General features: G+C 37.8%; 2 non-coding genes across 2 annotated transcripts; both read right to left on the reverse strand.

The window, feature by feature from the left end:
• Positions 1–8,756: 8,756 nt before the first annotated feature.
• On the reverse strand, positions 8,757–8,863 carry LOC148565496 (small nucleolar RNA R71). The gene has a single exon (XR_015884584.1). It is a non-coding gene; the product is annotated as a small nucleolar RNA R71 (small nucleolar RNA).
• An 8,516-nt stretch (positions 8,864–17,379) lies between these two features.
• Positions 17,380–17,486, reverse strand: LOC148565497 (small nucleolar RNA R71). The gene has a single exon (XR_015884125.1). It is a non-coding gene; the product is annotated as a small nucleolar RNA R71 (small nucleolar RNA).
• Between the last annotated feature and the right edge of the window lie 921 nt (positions 17,487–18,407).

The following is an 18,407-nucleotide window of genomic DNA, read 5'->3' on the forward strand; positions in this document are numbered from 1 at the left end:
TGTCAAAATTCAAGAATATATATACTAACAGCTATGTTATCAGTTTCTTTTTTAAAACAAGATGAGTTAGAACTGAGATATATTTTATTTTCATTGTCATTTAAAGATAATATATAACCATTTACTTGGTCAACAATATTAATAATTGGGGTTAGAATGGCTCTACCTTTTCAGGTGATCTAAATTAGTCGCTATAAGTAACTTGAACAATAGCCTCAATAGGGTCATTAAAATCACTGATTAAAATTTTAGGCGGTATAGTAACTAAACTACATCCGTCTTCAAAGTTGTCAAGTTTTCCATCACCTAAATCAAGAATCCATTTAGCAAATCCTTTTAAATTTTGAATGCTTTGTTTGTCATATGAAGATTCTACTCGCATATTTTGTGTTAATTTTAAGAAATAGCAATCATGCCACATGTAAGAAAAATTGATAGATGCATTGATAATATTATATCTAGATTTTTTTTGTCATTATCTGAAGTATTTGTCTAAAATCTCCACAAAAAAATAATTATTTTTTTCCCAAAAAATATGATTAAACTTGATTCATTTGTAAAGCGAAGTAAATTCCTCATTGTTCGATCTAAAACTTCAAAACAGAACTTATTCATCATGGGTGCTTTATCCCAAATAATGAGTTTCATTCTTAAGATTAATTTAGCTAATGGACTGCCTTATTTAATGTTGCAAGTAGAAAATTCATTAGGAGATAGTGGAATTGTAAACCTAGAATGAGTTATTCTCCTTTCCGGTAACAAAAGAGATGTGATACCTCGAAGCAACAATTAATACTATTTCAACTTTCAATCTAAGAGCAACTGACAGTGTTTTTCAAAAAAAAAAATTCTTCAGTATCTCGATATATGGTGCACGAATCCCCACACTTTCGTACAGCTGTACCAGCAAGTGCACTGGGTCATCCAAGTAATACCTGAGCGAGTCAGGGTCGATTCCACGAGGATTGTGGTTTGAAGCAACCTATAGTTATCTTGCATGTCTTAGTCAGGCGAATAAGAAGGTTATTGGATTTGTGAGATCTGAACTATGAAGACATATAACTAATAAAATACTCTGTAAATTAAATAAAATCAGTAATAGGAATATAGTTGAGGATTGGAGTTGCTTTGTCTTTCTGAATTAACTCTGGTAGTACTGTTTCCTTTGCTTGTGAGTGATTTCTTCAATGGTAGGCTGTATGTGATTGACGCTGGTTTGAGCAGCCGCCAATACTCCTCTGGATCTGAACCCCAGGGTTAGTGTGGATCCATCTCTGCTTGAGGGTGAAGCTCGTACAGTCCATTCTCCTTAATGATCCTACTCAAAACGCCACAGACAAGGTCGAATCTTCCGGATCGGAGGATGCTGTGCCTTTGGTTCTAGCCTCTACCATAGAGACCCTAATCTCCCCGTAAATCGGCTGAACTGATGTCTCAAGAAGTCCCCAACGAAGTCGTGGATTAGCCGTCTGAGAGATGTATAGTCAAGCTGGTGGTTCATCATTGTCCGATGAAAGACGCACTCTGAACCCGTGTAGAATGTGATAACCTTATGTCAGTTCAACGCATTCATATTGATGAAGAACAAATATACATCTTAGAATTAATCAAACACGGATCGAAGAAAAATAGTAATACTTTTATTAATTCATAGGACTCAGCAAGGCTCCTCCCCTCAACCTAGGAGGTTTAGAAACTCATACTAATAGGAAAAGACAATGTAAAACTCAAATATGGTGTGTAAAAGTCTAGATGATCTCGATCCTCCATGAATAACATGAATATAATCCCTTAAATACTAAACAAATGACTAGTAACGGTAAAATAGTCTTTCTAGTACTAAAATCCACTTCTGGGGCCCACTTGGTGAGTGTTTATGCTGAGCTTTGGTGAGATCCATGTGCTATGAGGCTCCTAGAGTGTTGAACGCTGGCTAGGGGGTCCTCTCTGGGCATTTGGACGCTGGACTCTACTTTGTGGGCACTGGACGCCTGGAAGGGGGTAGGTGGCTAGCATTGGATGCTAGTTTTGGGCCTTCTAATCTGAAGCAAAGTATGAACTATTATACATTGATGGAAAGCTCTAAAAGTCATATTTCCATAGCCATTAAGAACGCTCTATTTGGAATTTTTTAGCTCCAGAAAAGCTCTTCCGAGTGTAAGGAGGTCAGATCCGAACAGCATCTGCAGTGCTTTCTCTGTCTCTGAATCATACTTTTGCTCCAGCTCCTCAATTTCAGCCAGAAATTACCTAAAATTGTCCAAAAACACAAAAACTCATACTTGAATCCAAAAGTGTGAAGTTAACACTAAAACCTATAAAAACTTAATAAAAACTAAACAAAACATACTAAAAACTATATGAAAATGATGCCAAAAAGTGTATAAAATATCCGCTCATCACAACACCAAACTTAAACTGTTGCTTGTCTCCAAGCAACTAAAAATACAGTAGGATAAAAAGAAACTTAAGATACAATAAATTTGTAAGTTTCCAATGAAGCTTAGTTATAATTAGATGAGCGGGACTTAGTAGCTTTTTGCTTCTGAATAGTTTTGGCATCTCACTATCCATTGAAACTCAGAATGGTTGGCATCTTTAGGAAGTTAGACTCCAGATGATATTATTGACAATCCTAGTTCAGTTCTTTTTATTCTTGAACACAACTTTCAGAGTCTTGGCCGTGACCCTAAGCACCTTATTTTCCAGTATTACCACCGGATACAATAATACCACAGACACTTTAACTGGGGAAACCTTTTCAGATTGTGACTCAGCTTTGCTAGAGTCCCCATATAGAGGTGTTCAGAGTTTTTAAGCACACACTTTTTGTTTTGGATCACGACTTTAACTGCTCAGTCTCAAGCTTTTCACTTGACACCTTCACGCCACAAGCACGTGGTTAGGGACAGCTTGGTTAAGCCGCTTAGGCTAGGATTTTATTCCTTATAATCCCTCCTATCCACTGATGCTCAAAGCCTTGGATTCTTTTACCCTTGCATTTTGGTTTAAAGGGTTATCAGCTTTTTGCTCTTGCCTTTAGGTTTAAAGAGCTATTGGTTTTTTCTGCTTGCTTTTTCTCTTTTTTTTTTCTATTTATTTTTTTCGCATGTAAGCTTTTTATTTTTTTTTGCTGCTTTTTCTTGCTTCAAGAATCAATTTTTAGATTTTTTAGATTACCAATAATACTTTTACTTTTTTCTTATTTTTTCAAGAGCTAACATTCTAAAATTCCAACTTCAAATATGCACTGTTTATTCATACATTCAGAAAATAAAAGCAATGTCACCACATCAACAAAATTAAACTATTCTTATTTTAAACTTGAAATTCATGCATTTCTCAGTTCTTTTCAATTAAATTTTTTTTAAGCAAGGTGAGAGATATATGGAACATTTTACATCTTTAAGACATCAATGCAGATGATCATGCAACAAGAACAAGAGAACAGACAAAACATAACAGAAAATCGAAAAATAATAAAAGGGAAAGGAGGTAAAAGAGAACGAATCCACCTTTAATGGTGGCGGCTAGTGCTCCTCCTAGAGGATCTAATGTGATGCTTGATCTCTTCTATGTCATTCCTTTGCCTTTGTTGTTCTTCCCTCATAGCCCGTTGTTCTTCCTTTATAGCTCTTTGGTCTTCTCTTATTTCATTGTGGGTGATGGAGTGCTCTTGATGTTCTACCCTCAATTGCTCCATGTTAGTGCTTAGTTCTCCAAGAGAAGTCTGCCATTGATCCCAATAGCTTTGAGGAGGAAAGTACATCCCTTGAGGCATCTCAGGGATCTCATACTAAGGTGGTTGCACAGGCTCTTGTGCATGCTCTATGGTATGCTCTATCCTCTTCTTAGTGATGGGCTTATCCTCCCCAATGGAGATATTTCCTTCTATGACAATTCCAGCTGAATTGCATAGATGACAGATGAGGTGTGGAAATGCCAACCTTGCATTGGTGGAAGGCTTCTCAGATATCTTGTACAGTTCTTGAGGAATCACCTCATGTACTTCCACCACACTTCCAATCATGATGCAATGGATAATGATAGCTCTGTCAACAGTCACTTCTAACCGGTTGCTAGTGGGGATGATGGAATGTTGGATGAATTCCAACCATCCTCTAGCTATAAGCTTTAGGTCAAGCCTTCTTAGTTGAATGGGCTTGCCTTGTGGTAGCACGAATCCCCACACTTTCGTACTGTTGTACCAGCAAGTGCACTAGGTCGTCTAAGTAATACCTGACCGAGTCAGGATCGATATCACAAGGATTGTGGTTTGAAGCAAGCTTTGGTTATCCTGCAGGTCTTAGTTAGGTGAAATCAAGAAGTTGTTGGATTGAGGCTTAATTGCATTAAGAGAAATATGAGAGAAGGGAATAAGCTATTTTGTCAATGAAATCAGTAAAAGGGTTATAATTGAGGATTGGAGTTGCTTTGTCTTTCTGAATTAACTCTGGTATCACTGTCTTCTTTGCTTGTGAGTGATTTCTTCAATGGCAGGCTGTAAGTGATTAACACATTTATTGAGAGGTCGTCAATACTCCTCCGGATCTGAACCCCAGGGTTAGTGTGGATCCATCTCTGCTTGATGGTGAAGTGTGTACAGTTCATTCTCCTTAATGATCCTACTCAAAATGCCACAGACAAGGTCAGATCTTCTGGATCAGAGAATGCTGCATCTTTGGGTTCTAGCCTCTACCACAGAGGCCCTAATCTCCCCGTAAATTGGCTGAACTAGTCCCTCGAGAAATCCCCAACGAAGTCGTGGATTAGCCGTCTGAGAGATGTGTGATTCAAGCTGGTGGTGTGTGCTTTCCACTGAAGTATTCACACGAACCCAAGTAGACGCATGTATTTGTTGGGCACGTTCATCTTAATGTGATGAACAGAGCTGATTGTCACTGATCATCCTATCCACCACGTTGAAGTACGAATATACATCTTAAAATTAATTAAACACGGATCGAAGAAGAAACAGTAATACTTTTATTAATACATAGGACTCAGCAGGGATCCTCCCCTCAACCTAGGAGGTTTAGAAACTCATACTGATGTAAAATACAATAGTAAAAATGTGTATGGTGTGCGTCCACACCAGAGGTCTGTGAATAACATGAATCTAATTCCTTAAATACTAAACAAATGACTAGTAAGGGTAATGCCACCATTGGTGCCTTCGATCTCAACAAGAGAGTGGCATCCTACGCCACTTTTCAAGTGCAACGCATTCGACCTCCTCCAAGAATGGGTGTTTAATGCCTACTCCATCAAGTGCCATACTGGGCCAAAGTTTAGAAAGCCTTCAAGAAGCAAATACATTAGCGTTAAATGCCCTTTTCCAAGTGCCATGTGATAAACCACTATTTTATGGTTTATCTTGTGCTCAATTGAGTGGTTTTTATCAATTCTTTATTCACTTATTCATACTAATTGCATGGTTTTACATTTTCCTTCCTAATTCTGTGCTATGATTGAAAACATGCTTCTTTGGCCTTAAATTTGCTATGTTTAATCCTCTCTTATTACCATTCGACGCCTTGATATGTGTGTTAAGTGTTTTCAAGGTTTATAGGGCAGGAATAGCTTAGAGGATGGAAAGGAAGCATGCAAAATTGGAAGGAATACAAGAAATTGAAGGAATTGCTGAGCTGTCCAACTTGACCTCTTCGTACTAAATCGACCATAACTTGAGCTACAGAGGTTCAAATGATACGGTTCTAGTTGCGTTGGAAAGCTAACATTCGAGGCTTCAAAACGATATATAATTTGTCATAGTTGCCACGCTGTTAGGCGACGCACATGCATGGATTACGCGCACGCATGACCTGGAGAAAATTCAATCCACGCGTACGCATGGATGACGCGTACGCGTGACTTTGCCGCATGCTGGACGTCTCAGAAATTACTGGGGGCGATTTCTGGGCTGTTTTTCACTCAGTTTTCGGCCCTGAAAATAAAGATTAGAGGCTACAGAGTGGAGGAATCAATAGACAACATTCATTATTCACAATTTTAGGTTTTAGATGTAGTTTCTAGAGAGGGAAGCTCTCTCCTCTCTCTAGGATTTAGGATTCTTAGTTTTATGCTGTTGAGTTGGATATTGAAAAAGTCATCACCTCCGTTGAAGTCATTATTCTACTTTGTTTTCTTTGTCCCTTACTCTTTCATATCCTTAATTTTTGTTCAGAGTTACAATTGGATTGTTTTTAGAATTTATTAATGCAAGGAATACCTTTTCATTTAATTTTATTATTTATTTAATTACTTTCAATTTTATTTCCATTATCGTGTCTCTTTTCTACTCCCTTCTCCCAACAACGAAGATGGTATCCATGTTGATGGAGTATACTCCCAACTTGACATGGGGATTGATTAAAAGGAGACACTTGAGTTGGAATGCTTAAGTGATTAGTTAAATTGGAAGTTGTTGGCTAATTCTCTATTTACTAACGCTAGTTGATGCGTAAGCATCTTTCCTATCTTTTCCTAGTGAATTTGCATCTAAATTGTTGAGTTTAATAAATAATTAATTATCTTTTAGCCACTATGGATGCTACTTTGAGTTTTGTGCAATTCTGTTTATTTTAGGTAGCATTCGGCTGGATTTGATGGAGTTTCTATAGCACAAAAATCATAGGAGATGGCAGCGAGGAGCGACGCATACGCGTGACTGACGCGTGCGTGTGACTGACGCGTACGCGTGATTTGAAGATTTGCTCAGCGACGCGTACGCGTGACTGACACATACGCGTGACATGTGCCACGTGCAGAAAATGCAGAAAAATGCTGGGGGCAATTTATGGGCTGTTTTGACCCAGTTTTCAGCCCAGAAAACACAGATTAGAAGCTGCAGAATGGACGAAACAAGTAGTCCCTACCCATCAATTGAAGACTGGCTGATTATCTAATTAATTCTGATCTAAATTCAAATCTTATTTTTAGGAAAAGATATTATTTTAATTTTAGAAATTAGATTTTAAATTTATTAGGATTAGATATAAAAAGAAGAAACTTTTCTTCTCTTAGGGGGATTGCTAATTAGTTAACTTTTCATTCCACCTCAGCCCAATTTACAATCCTAGTTTTCTACTCTGAACCATGAGCAACTAATCCTCTATTGTTAAGGTTAGGAGCTTTGTCTATTTGTATGGATTGATTTTATTACTTTTTCTATTTTAATTCATGTATGGACTTACAACTTAAGAATTATTTTCGCTCTTTATTTTATGAATTTGGGTGGAACGGAAGTATGACCCTCTTTCTACTTGAGTTCTTGTATAACTTGGAAAAAATCTTTACTTGAACAATAGCTTGAAAACATATTCTCCTAAATTTTAATTATCTGGATTTAACGGGATACGTGACATATAATCCTTTTATTTTTGGGTAATTAGAGTTTTTGTGGCATATAACTAGAATTGAACTTCACCCCCTAATTGGAATTAATTGACCAATGAATTGGCTGTTGATGAATTTTAGGGGAGACTAGAAAGGTCTAATGAATTAGGGTCTAGTCACATATAGTTGCCATAAATTGAATCCTGCATGATTAAAATAGTTAGTAAGAAAAGTTAATCCGGAAAAATAGATAATTCTAAAGCCTTAACTGCTTTCTCCATACTTTATTCCCAACTTATTTACTTGCCTTTCTTTAATATTTTTGCTATTATTTAATGTCTTTGAACTCTCAACACTATTTTTTGTTTGCCTGACTAAGCTTATCACTCAATTATTGTTGCTTGATCCATCAATCCTCATGGGATCGACCCTCACTCACCTGAGGTATTACTTGGTATGACCCAGTGCACTTGCCGGTTAGTTTGTGGTTAGAATTTCCGCACTAAGTTTTTGGCGCCATTGCCGGGGATTGATAGTGATTAACAACTATCAGTTGTTTGATTGCTTATATTAGGCATTTTAGTTTACATTTTTTTTATTTTTTCTTTAATATTTTCGAAATTTTTTTATATAGCACTAATATTTTTTCTTAATTTCTGAAATTAAGTTTGGTGTCACCTAATTAATTTTATTTTATTTTTCCTATTTATTTTTCCTGTTAATTTTTGAATTTTTTTAATTAAATTCAGTTATTATTTTCGAATTTTTATTTATTTATTTATTTAGTATTTTTATTTTATTTTACATAGGTTACCTCACTGGGAGTTCTCTACACTCTGACGTAGAGAATTCCATCTTTTCTTGTCTTCTGTCTGTTTATGAGCAAGAACAGGGACAAGGAACTTCTATTAGACTTTGATCCTGAACCTGAAAGGACTTGTAGGCGACGTTTACAACAAGCAAGACTTTACAAGCCTGCAGAGTCCACTATAGATAATAATAATGCTGTTAATGCCAATGTGGCAAATCCAAATGGGGATGATCAATAAAGGATAGTGCTTGGCTCTTATTCTGCCCCTACTGCGGATATTTATGGAAAAAGTATTGTGGTGCCTCCTATAGCTGCAAACAACTTTGAGTTGAAGCTACAATTGGTCACCCTGGTGCAACAAAACTGCCAATATCATGGACTTCCTCATGAAGATCCAAATCAGTTTATATCTGATTTTCTGCAGATTTGTGATACTGTGAAGACAAATGGAGTGAACCCAGAGGTGTACAAACACATGCTCTTCCCGTTTGCTCTGAGGGATAAAGCAAAGCTATGGCTAGATTCCCAACCCAAGGAAAGTCTGAATACTTGGAAAAAGGTTGTCACTGAGTTCCTCAGAAAAGTTTTCCCACCAAAGAAGTTGACTAAGCTTAGGTTGGAGGTTCAAACCTTCAGACAGAAGGAGGGTGAAACTCTTTATGAAGCTTGGGAGAGATACAAGCTATTGACTAGGCAATGCCCTCTGGACATGTTCTCCAAATGGACCCAACTAGATATCTTTTATGAAGGTTTGGGTGAGATATCCAAGATGAACTTAGATACTTCTGCAGGTGGTTCATTACACAAGAAGAAGACACCAGAGGAGACTATTGAGCTTATTGAATTGGTTGCTAGCAACCAATATTTATACTCATCTAACAGAAATCCTGTGAACTCTGAGACCTCTCAGAAGAGAGGCGTGTTGGAAGTAGAAGCTGTTAATGCTCTTCTTGCTCAGAACAAGCTTATGTCTCAGCAAATAAATCTACTTACTCAGCAGATGGGTGGCATGCAAGTCTCAGCTATCAACACTCAAAATCCACCCCAAGATGTCTCTTATGACATGGCAGGTAATTTTATGCAAAATGATACTTATGATTATGCTCAACCCTCTTCTGAACAGGTCAATTATATGGGGAGTGGTCCTAGGAATCCCAACAATGATCCCTATTCTCAGACCTACAATCAGGGGTGGAGAAATCACCCAAATTTTGGATGGAGAGACCAACCTCAAAGACCTCAGAACTTCAACAATAATTCTCAGGGCGGCTTCCAATAGAACAATTATAATAACCGCCAATTTCAGTCTCAGTAGAAAAACTCTAAATCCCAAGAAGATGCTAATTGGGAGATGATGAAGAGTTTTGTGCAGGAAACCAGAGCATCAATCAAGAATTTGGAGATTCAGATGGGTCAAATAGCCACAAGAGTTAATGAAATTGATCAGAAGACCACTAATAGGCTTTCTGGTAATACAATTCCAAATCCAAGAGAGGAATGCAAGGCTATCACCTTGATAAGTGGACAAGTGGCAAGTACGAAAGCACAGGCCAATGAGGAGCCAGTTGAAAAAGAATATTGCAAGGTTATTCAATTGAGAAGTGGTAAAGTAGCTGGCTCTGAGACCAAGATCAATGGAGAGTTAGTGGAAAAGGAAGCTCCAGAGGAGAAGAAGGAAGAAGTAGAGCACGTCCCTCCAAAGCGTACAGACAACCCATTCCCAGACTCTCTTGACACTTATCCTACATTGGCAAAGGCTTCTGAGTACAAGCCTAAAATGCCATATCCTCAGAGACTTCAAAAGGAGACCAAGGACAAGCAGTTTTCAAAGTTCTTGGAAATCTTCAGAAAGTTGCAAATCAATATTCCTTTTGCTGAGGTTTTGGAACAAATGCCTCTCTATGTCAAATTCATGAAGGAGCTGTTGTCAAAGAAGAAGCCTTTAAAGGGAAATGAGACAGTGGTCCTGACTAAGGAATGTAGTGCCATCATTCAGAATCACTTACCAAAGAAGATTCCAGATCCAGGGAGCTTTCAAATTCCATGCACCATTGGGAGCACAACCTTTGTAAAAGCGTTATGTGATCTAGGAGCAAGCATCAATTTAATGCCTTTATCTGTGATGAAGAAGCTGCAAATCCAAGAGGCATAACCCACGAAGATAGCATTACAGATGGCAGACAAATCTATGAAGCCTGCATACGGATTAGTGGAGAATATCTTGGTCAAAGTGGGTAAGTTCTTCCTCCCAGCAGATTTTGTGATTCTTGACATAGGGGAGGATGAGAATGCCTCTATAATTCTAGGAAGACCATTCCTAGCCACTGGAAGAGCTTTGATTGATGTAGAAGTGGGAGAATTAGTGCTTAGAGTGCATGATGAGCAACTAGTCTTTCATGTCTTCAAAGATGTACATGCAACAGGTGAAGAAGAGAGGTGCATGCAGACTGAGCTTATTGATCCAAACCTTCAACAATCCCCTGATGATGCACAGGAGAAATTGCAGCTCAAACCTCCTTTAGTGACAACCAATAAAATTTCTCCTGACATCAAACCTAAGTTTGGTGTTGGGAATGCATCATCCACCAAGGAGGAGGTTCCCAAAAAGAAGAAAATACCCAGGGGATGAAAAAATAAAAAGATCCCCACTGAAGGTTTCTCCCCAGGAATGAAGGTGGTGTTGACTAAGAATCCAGTATGGACTTATACAGTAAACAGAATCCTCTCTCTGGAGCATATTGAGCTAATTTATGAGACACAAGAAAGAAGTTCAAAGTAAGGGGTGAAGAGCTGAGCCCCTATGATACTTCTCCCTAGAGGAGTTGACCGTCAAGCTAGTGACGGTAAAGAAGCGCTTGTCAGGAGGCAACCCGATAAATTCGTATCCTTAGTTATTTTTCGTAGTAGTGATTTTCTTATTTATTTGATTTTTATTGAGTTTTTATTGTTTTTCTTCGTTTTACGTGTGTTTTGATCATGCAGGTATTTTAGAACAGGAACCGGACAATTTAAAAAAAAAATAGGAAAATAAAAAAGAGCACACGACGCGCAAGCGTTGTTGACGCGTACGCGTCAGATGAGTGTGCGTGAAAAATAAAAATGAACAGAGAGTTGCGCGGGAGTGGCACAGGAATGGTGCCTTGCACACAAATATCCTCACGCGTACGCGTCCATGACGCATGCGCGTCATTGGGGATTTTGGCACTCCACGCGTGCGCATCACTGACGCGTACGCATGACCTTGAAAATCGGCGTAAATAAGTGTTTGGGCAGAGAGTTGTGCTGGCTTGGGGCTGGAAGTGTGCTAGAAGCACAAAACATGTTCACGCGTACGCGTCCTTAACGTGTGCGTGTCATTTGCACAAATGGCCATCAACGCGTGCGCGTGCATGATGCGCATGCGTCGTATGAAAATATTGGTTCCCAAGCCACGCGAACAGAGAGTTGTGCGTGCGCATGGCTAGCTTCACGCGATTCGCACAAACCAAGGGCACGCGAACGCGTGCCTGACGCTCACGCGTCATGAAGGAAATTTTGCGCCCTATGCGTACACGTGCCGTACGCGTACGCGTCGCCTGCGCTGCACAACTACACTAGTTCACCGCCCATTTTTAATTTTCATTATCTCTCTCCCAAATCCTAATTCTCTCTTGTTCTTTTATCCTTTTATTCTTCTTTCATCTTACTACTTGCTTTTGTTTTCAGTTCTTCTTTGCTTGAGGAAAAGCAAACCTTTAAGTTTGGTGTTGACGTTGCGCTTAGAGCTTTGCTGTCTAATTTTATGGTACCAAGGGGAGGCGAATGATCTTCACGGAGGAGCACAACCTGAAGAATAAAATGACCGCTAGGATAACTAAGGTGGTTGAGTTCCTTTCATTCTATATTCCTTCCCACTTTTACTATATTATGTTCCGGTTTTCTGTTATTTTGCTTTGTTTGTTGCATGATCCTTTATTAGTTAGAATCCTAGGTCTAGTTTAGTTTTTTCTTAATTGCTTTAATTCTGAAAAGATGTCTCATGTATTACTCACTGAGCTTGAATTCAAATAAAAAATACAGAAGTGATATATTGCATGAAAAAGTGAGTTTATATTAAAGAATAGTCTTATTTACTTAGATGTGGTAGTATTTTCTGTGATTCTGAATGCATGACATGAACAGTGCATATTTAAATTAGAATCAAAGAATGTTGATGTACAAGGAACGAGAATTTAGAGAATTATTATGATTTCTCTAAAATTAATGAAAGTTTAATCCTTGAAGCAAAAGAAACAGCAAAAGAAAAATAAGAGCAAGGTCCAAGGCTCTGAGCATCAATGACTAGGGAGGTCAGACATGATTAAAAGCTCAAAGAGTTCTTTCCCTAGTCACATGCTTGTGGTGCTCTTGTGTCGAGTAATCCTTGAGATAAAACATTTAGAGTCAAGATCAATTGCAGAGTACGCCAAAGACTTTGAGCACCACTGTCTGGGAGTAACTGAAAAAAAAACATTTAAAGCACCAAAAAAGAAAAAAAGAACCAAAGAAGAATTGCTGTGTTCAAGGGTTAAATTGAGTTATAAAAGATCAGAGAGTTCATAATATTATCCGGATTCTAATTCCGAATGACAGTGACATCCTTCTGATTCAAAGGAGAGTGAGATGCCAAGCCTATTCAGGATTACAGTTGTAAACTCCACTTTAAGAATAGACATGAGCTTAATCGAACTCTCATTCTCATGCAAATTCACATCCTAAGTTTATATTAGTTCTGGTTGCTTGAGGACAAGCAACAGTTCAAGTTTGGTGTTGTGATGCGTGAGCATCTTTCCTATCTTTTTCTAGTGAATTTGCATCTAAAATGTTGATTTTAATAAAGAATTAATTATCTTTTTGCCACTATGGATGCTACTTTGAGTTTTGTGCAATTCTGTTTATTTTAGGTAGCATTCGGCTGGATTTGATGGAGTTTCTGCAGCACAACAATCAAAGGAGATGGCAGCGAGGAGCGACACGTACGCGTGACTGACGCGTGCGCATGATTTGGAGCTTTCCATGGCGACGCGTGCGTGTGACTGACACGTACGCGTGATTTGAAGATTTGCTCAGTGACGCGTACGCGTGTGATGAGCGGATAATTTATATCCTTTTTGACATTGTTTTTAGTATGTTTTTAGTAGGATCTAGTTACTTTTAGGGATGTTTTCATTAGTTTTTATGTTAAATTCACATTTCTGGACTTTACTATGAGTTTGTGTGTTTTTCTGTGATTTCAGGTATTTTCTGGCTGAAATTGAGGGACTTGAGCAGAATTCAGATTCAGAGGTTGAAGAAGGACTGCTGATGCTGTTGGATTCTGACCTCCCTGCACTCAAAGTGGATTTTCTGGAGCTACAGAACTCGAAATGGCGCGCTTCCAATTGCGTTGGAAAGTAGACATCCAAGGCTTTTAAGAAATATATAATAGTCCATACTTTGGCCAAGAATAAATGATGTAAACTGGCGTTCAACGCCAGCTTTCTGCCCAAATCTGGCGTCCAGCGCCAGAAAAGGAGCCAAAACCAGAGTTGAACGCCCAAACTAGCACAAAAGCTGGCGTTCAACTCCAAGAAGGACCTCTACACGTGCAACACTCAAGCTCAGCCCAAGCACACACCAAGTGGGCCCTGGAAGTGGATTTATGCATCAATTACTTACTTCTGTAAACCCTAGTAGCTAGTTTATTATAAATAGGACCTTTCACTATTGTATTAGACGTCTTTTTGACCATCTTTGGACGCCTGGTTCTTAGATCAGAGGGGCTGGCCATTCGGCCATGCCTGGACCTTCACTTATGTATTTTTAATGGTAGAGTTTCTACACTCCATAGATTAAGGTGTGGAGCTCTGCTGTTCCTCAAAGATTAATGCAAAGTACTACTGTTTTCTATTCAATTCATCTTGTTTCGCTTCTAAGATATTCATTCGTACTTCAATCTGAATGTGATGAATGTGACAATCATCATCATTCCCTATGAATGCGTGCCTGACAACCACTTCCGTTCTACCTTAGACTGAATGAGTATCTCTTAGATCTCCTAACCAGAATCTTCGTGGTGTAAGCTAGAATGATGGCGGCATTCAAGAGAATCCGGAAGGTCTAAACCTTGTCTGTGGTATTCCGAGTAGGATTCAATGATTGAATGACTGTGACGAGCTTCAAACTCGCGATTGCCGGGCGTAGTGACAGACGCAAAAGGATAGTAAATCCTATTCCAGCATGATCGAGAACCGACAGATGAATAGCCGTGCCGTGACAGGGTGCGTTGATCATTTTCACTGAGAGGATAAGATGAAGCCATTGACAAGGGTGATGCTTCCAGATGATTAGCCGTGCCGTGACAGGGCATTGGATCATTTTCCCGAGAGATGACCGAAAGTAGCCGTTGACAATGGTGATGTATCACATAAAGCCAGCCATGGAAAGGAGCAAGACTGACTGGATGAAGATAGCAGGAAAGTAGAGGTTCAGAGGAACGAAAGCATCTCCATTCGCTTATCTGAAATTCTCACCGATGAATTACATAAGTATTTCTATCCCTATTTTATTATATTATTTTCGAAAACTCCATAACCATTTGATATCCGCCTGACTGAGATTTACAAGATGACCATAGCTTGCTTCATACTGACAATCTCCGTGGGATTCGACCCTTACTCACGTAAGGTATTACTTGGACGACCCAGTGCACTTGCTGGTTAGTTATGCGAAGTTGTGAAGATAAGTTTAGACCATGGTTCTGTGCATCCGTTTTTAGTGCCATTGCCAGGGAATCAATTTCGAACAACAATTCACAACCTGAGTAGCAATTTCGCATACCAAGTTTTTGGCGCCGTTGCCGAGGATTGTTCGAGTTTGGACAACTGACGGTTCATCTTGTTGCTCAGATTAGGTAATTTTCTTTTTGTTTTGTTTTCAAAAATTTTTCAAAAATCTTTCAAAAATTTTCTCATCTGTTTTCGAAAAAAAATGTTTTCAAAAATATATTTTTCTTCAGAATTTTTAAGAATGAATTCTAGTGTTTCATGAAGCATGTGAAGCATGGCTGACTGTAAAGCCATGTCTAATTCTTTTGGATAGAGCATGTTAGGCTTGTCATGTCTGAATTACACTCATGTTTTTATTAAAGCTTGGCTGGCTATTAAGCCATGCCTGACCCTTTGATTGGAGCTTTAAGACTAACATGACAAGATTCCTGGAATTCATATTAAAAATTTTGGAATCCTTATTTTTATTTTTCACAATAATTTTCGAAAAAAATTAAAAAAAAATACAAAAAATTCATAAAATCATAAAAATCAAAAATATTTTTGTATTTCTTGTTTGAGTCATGTGTCATGTTATAAGTTTGGTGTCAATTGCATATTCATCTTGCATTTTTCGAAAATTCATGCATTCATAGTGTTCTTCATGATCTTCAAGTTGTTCTTGGTAAGTCTTCTTGTTTGATCTTGATGATTTTTTGTTTTGTGTTGTATGGTGTTTTTCATATGCATTCTTGAATTCTTAGTGTCTAAGCATTAAAGAATTCTAAGTTTGGTGTCATGCATGTTTTCCTTGCATTAAAGATTTTTCAAAATTGTGTCTTTGAGGTTCATCTTGACATTCAAAGTGTTCTTGGTGTTCATCTTGACATTCATAGCATTCTTGCATGCATTCATTGTTTTGATCTAAAAATTTCATGCATTGCATCATTTTTCTTGTTTGTCTCTCTCATTATAAAAATTCAAAAATCAAAAAAATATCTTTCCCTTTTTTCTCTCTCATAAATTCGAAAATTAGATTTGACTTTTTCAAAAATTTTTAAAATCAAGTTGTTTTCATGAGTCAAATCAAATTTTCAATTTGAAAATCTTATCTTTTTCAAAATCTTTTTCAAAAATCAATTCTTTTTCAAATTTTTTTTTAGTTATTTTCGAAAATTTCAAAAATATTTTTCAAAAATATTTTTCTTAATTTTACATCAAATTTTCGAAAATAACATTATCAATTAATGTTTTGATTCAAAAATTTCAAGTTTGTTACTTGCTTGTTAAGAAAGATTCAAACTTTGAGTTCTAGAATCATATCCTGTGATTTCTTGTGAATCAAGTCATTAATTGTGATTTTAAAAATCAAATCTTTTTCAAAAATAATTTCAATCACATCTTTTCAAAAATATCTTCTTATCTTATCTTTTTCAAAATTTGATTTCAAAATATCTTTTCTAACTTCTTATCTCCTTCTCTTTTCAAAATTGATTTTCAAATTTGTTTCAACTAACTAACTAACTTTTTGTTTGTTTCTTATCTTTTTCAAAACCACCTAACTAACTCTCTCTCTCTAATTTTCGAAAATATCTCCCCTCTTTTTCAAAATTTCTTTTTAATTAACTAATTATTTTAAATTCTTATTCTAATTTTCGAAAATTACTAACATCTTTTTTCAAAAACTATTTTCGAAAATCACTAACTCTTTTTCAAAAATTATTTTCGAAAATTCTATCCCTCTCTCATCTCCTTCTATTTGTTTATTCATCTACTAACACTTCTCTTCATCTCACATCTCTGCTCTCCTCACAAATGTGTTTCTTTCCTTACATTACACCCCTATTCCTTTTCTTCTTCTACTAACAATAAGGAACCTCTTTACTGTGACATAGAGGATTCCTCTTCTTTTCTTGTTTTCTTCTCTTTCTTATGAGCAGGAACAAAGAAAAAGGCATTCTTGTTGAAGCTGATCCAGAACCTGAAAGGACTCTGAAGAGAAAACTAAGAGAAGCTAAATTACAACAATCCAGAGACAACTTGATTGAAAATTTCGAACAAGTAAAGGAGATGGCAGCCGAACCCAACAACAATGCAAGGAGAATGCTTGGTGACTTTACTGCACCAAATTCCAATTTACATGGAAGAAGTATCTGCATTCCTGCCATTGGAGCAAACAACTTTGAGCTGAAACCTCAATTAGTTTCTCTGATGTAGCAGAACTGCAAGTTTCATGAACTTCCATCTGAATATCCTTTTCAGTTCTTAACTGAATTTTTGCAGATATGTGATACTGTAAAGACTAATGGAGTAGATCCTTAAGTCTACAGGCTCATGCTTTTCCCTTTTGCTGTAAGAGACAGAGCTAGACTCTGGTTGGATTCTCAACCTAAGGATAGCCTGAACTCATGGGATAAGCTGGTCAAGACTTTCTTAGCCAATTTCTTTCCTCCTCAAAAGCTTAGTAAGATTAGAGTGGACGTTCAGACCTTCAGACAGAAAGAAGGTGAATCCCTCTATGAAGCTTGGGAGAGATACAAAGGACTGACCAAAAAGTGTCCTACTGACATGCTTTCAGAATGGACCATCCTGGATATCTTCTATGATGGTCTGTCTGACTTAGCTAAAATGTCATTGGATACTTCTGCAGGTGGATCCATTCACCTAAAGAAAACGCCTACAGAAGCTCAAGAACTCATTGACATGGTTGCTAATAACCAGTTCATGTACACTTCTGAGAGGAATCCTGTGAGTAATGGGACGCCTCAGAAGAAGGGAGTTCTTGAAGTTGATACTATGAATGCCATACTGGCTCAGAATAAAATATTGACTCAACAAGTCAATATGATTTCTCAGAGTCTGAATGGAATGCAAGCTGCATCCAACAGTACTCAAGAGGCATCTTCTGAAGAAGAAGCCTATGATCCTGAGAACCCTGCAATAGCAGAGGTAAATTACTTAGGTGAACCTTATGGAAACACTTATAACTCAACATGGAGAAATCATCCAAATTTCTCATGGAAGGATCAAAAGCCTCAACAAGGCTTTAATAATGGTGGAAGAAATAGGTTTAACAATGGTAAACCTTTTCCATAATCCACTCAGCAACAGACAGAGAACTCTGAACAAAATACCTCTAATTTAGCAAACTTAGTCTCTGATCTATCCAAGGCCACTGTAAGTTTCATGAATGAAACAAGGTCTTCCATTAGAAATTTGGAAGCACAAGTGGGCCAGCTGAGTAAAAGGATCACTGAAATCCCTCCTAGTACTCTCCCAAGCAATACAGAATAAAATCCAAAAGGAGAGTGCAAGGCCATTGACATAAGCACCATGGCCGAACCTGTAAGGGAAGGAGAGGACGTGAATCCCAAGGAGGAAGACCTCCTGGGACGTCCAGTGATCAATAAGGAGGTTCCCTCTGAGGAACCAAAGGAATCTGAGGCACATCTAGAGACCATAGAGATTCCATTGAACCTCCTTATGCCCTTCAT

Source organism: Arachis ipaensis, chromosome B5 (genome assembly GCF_059453495.1).
Source record: "Arachis ipaensis isolate K30076 ecotype BB chromosome B5, ASM5945349v1, whole genome shotgun sequence".
In the NCBI taxonomy this organism is placed as follows: Eukaryota; Viridiplantae; Streptophyta; class Magnoliopsida; order Fabales; family Fabaceae; genus Arachis; species Arachis ipaensis.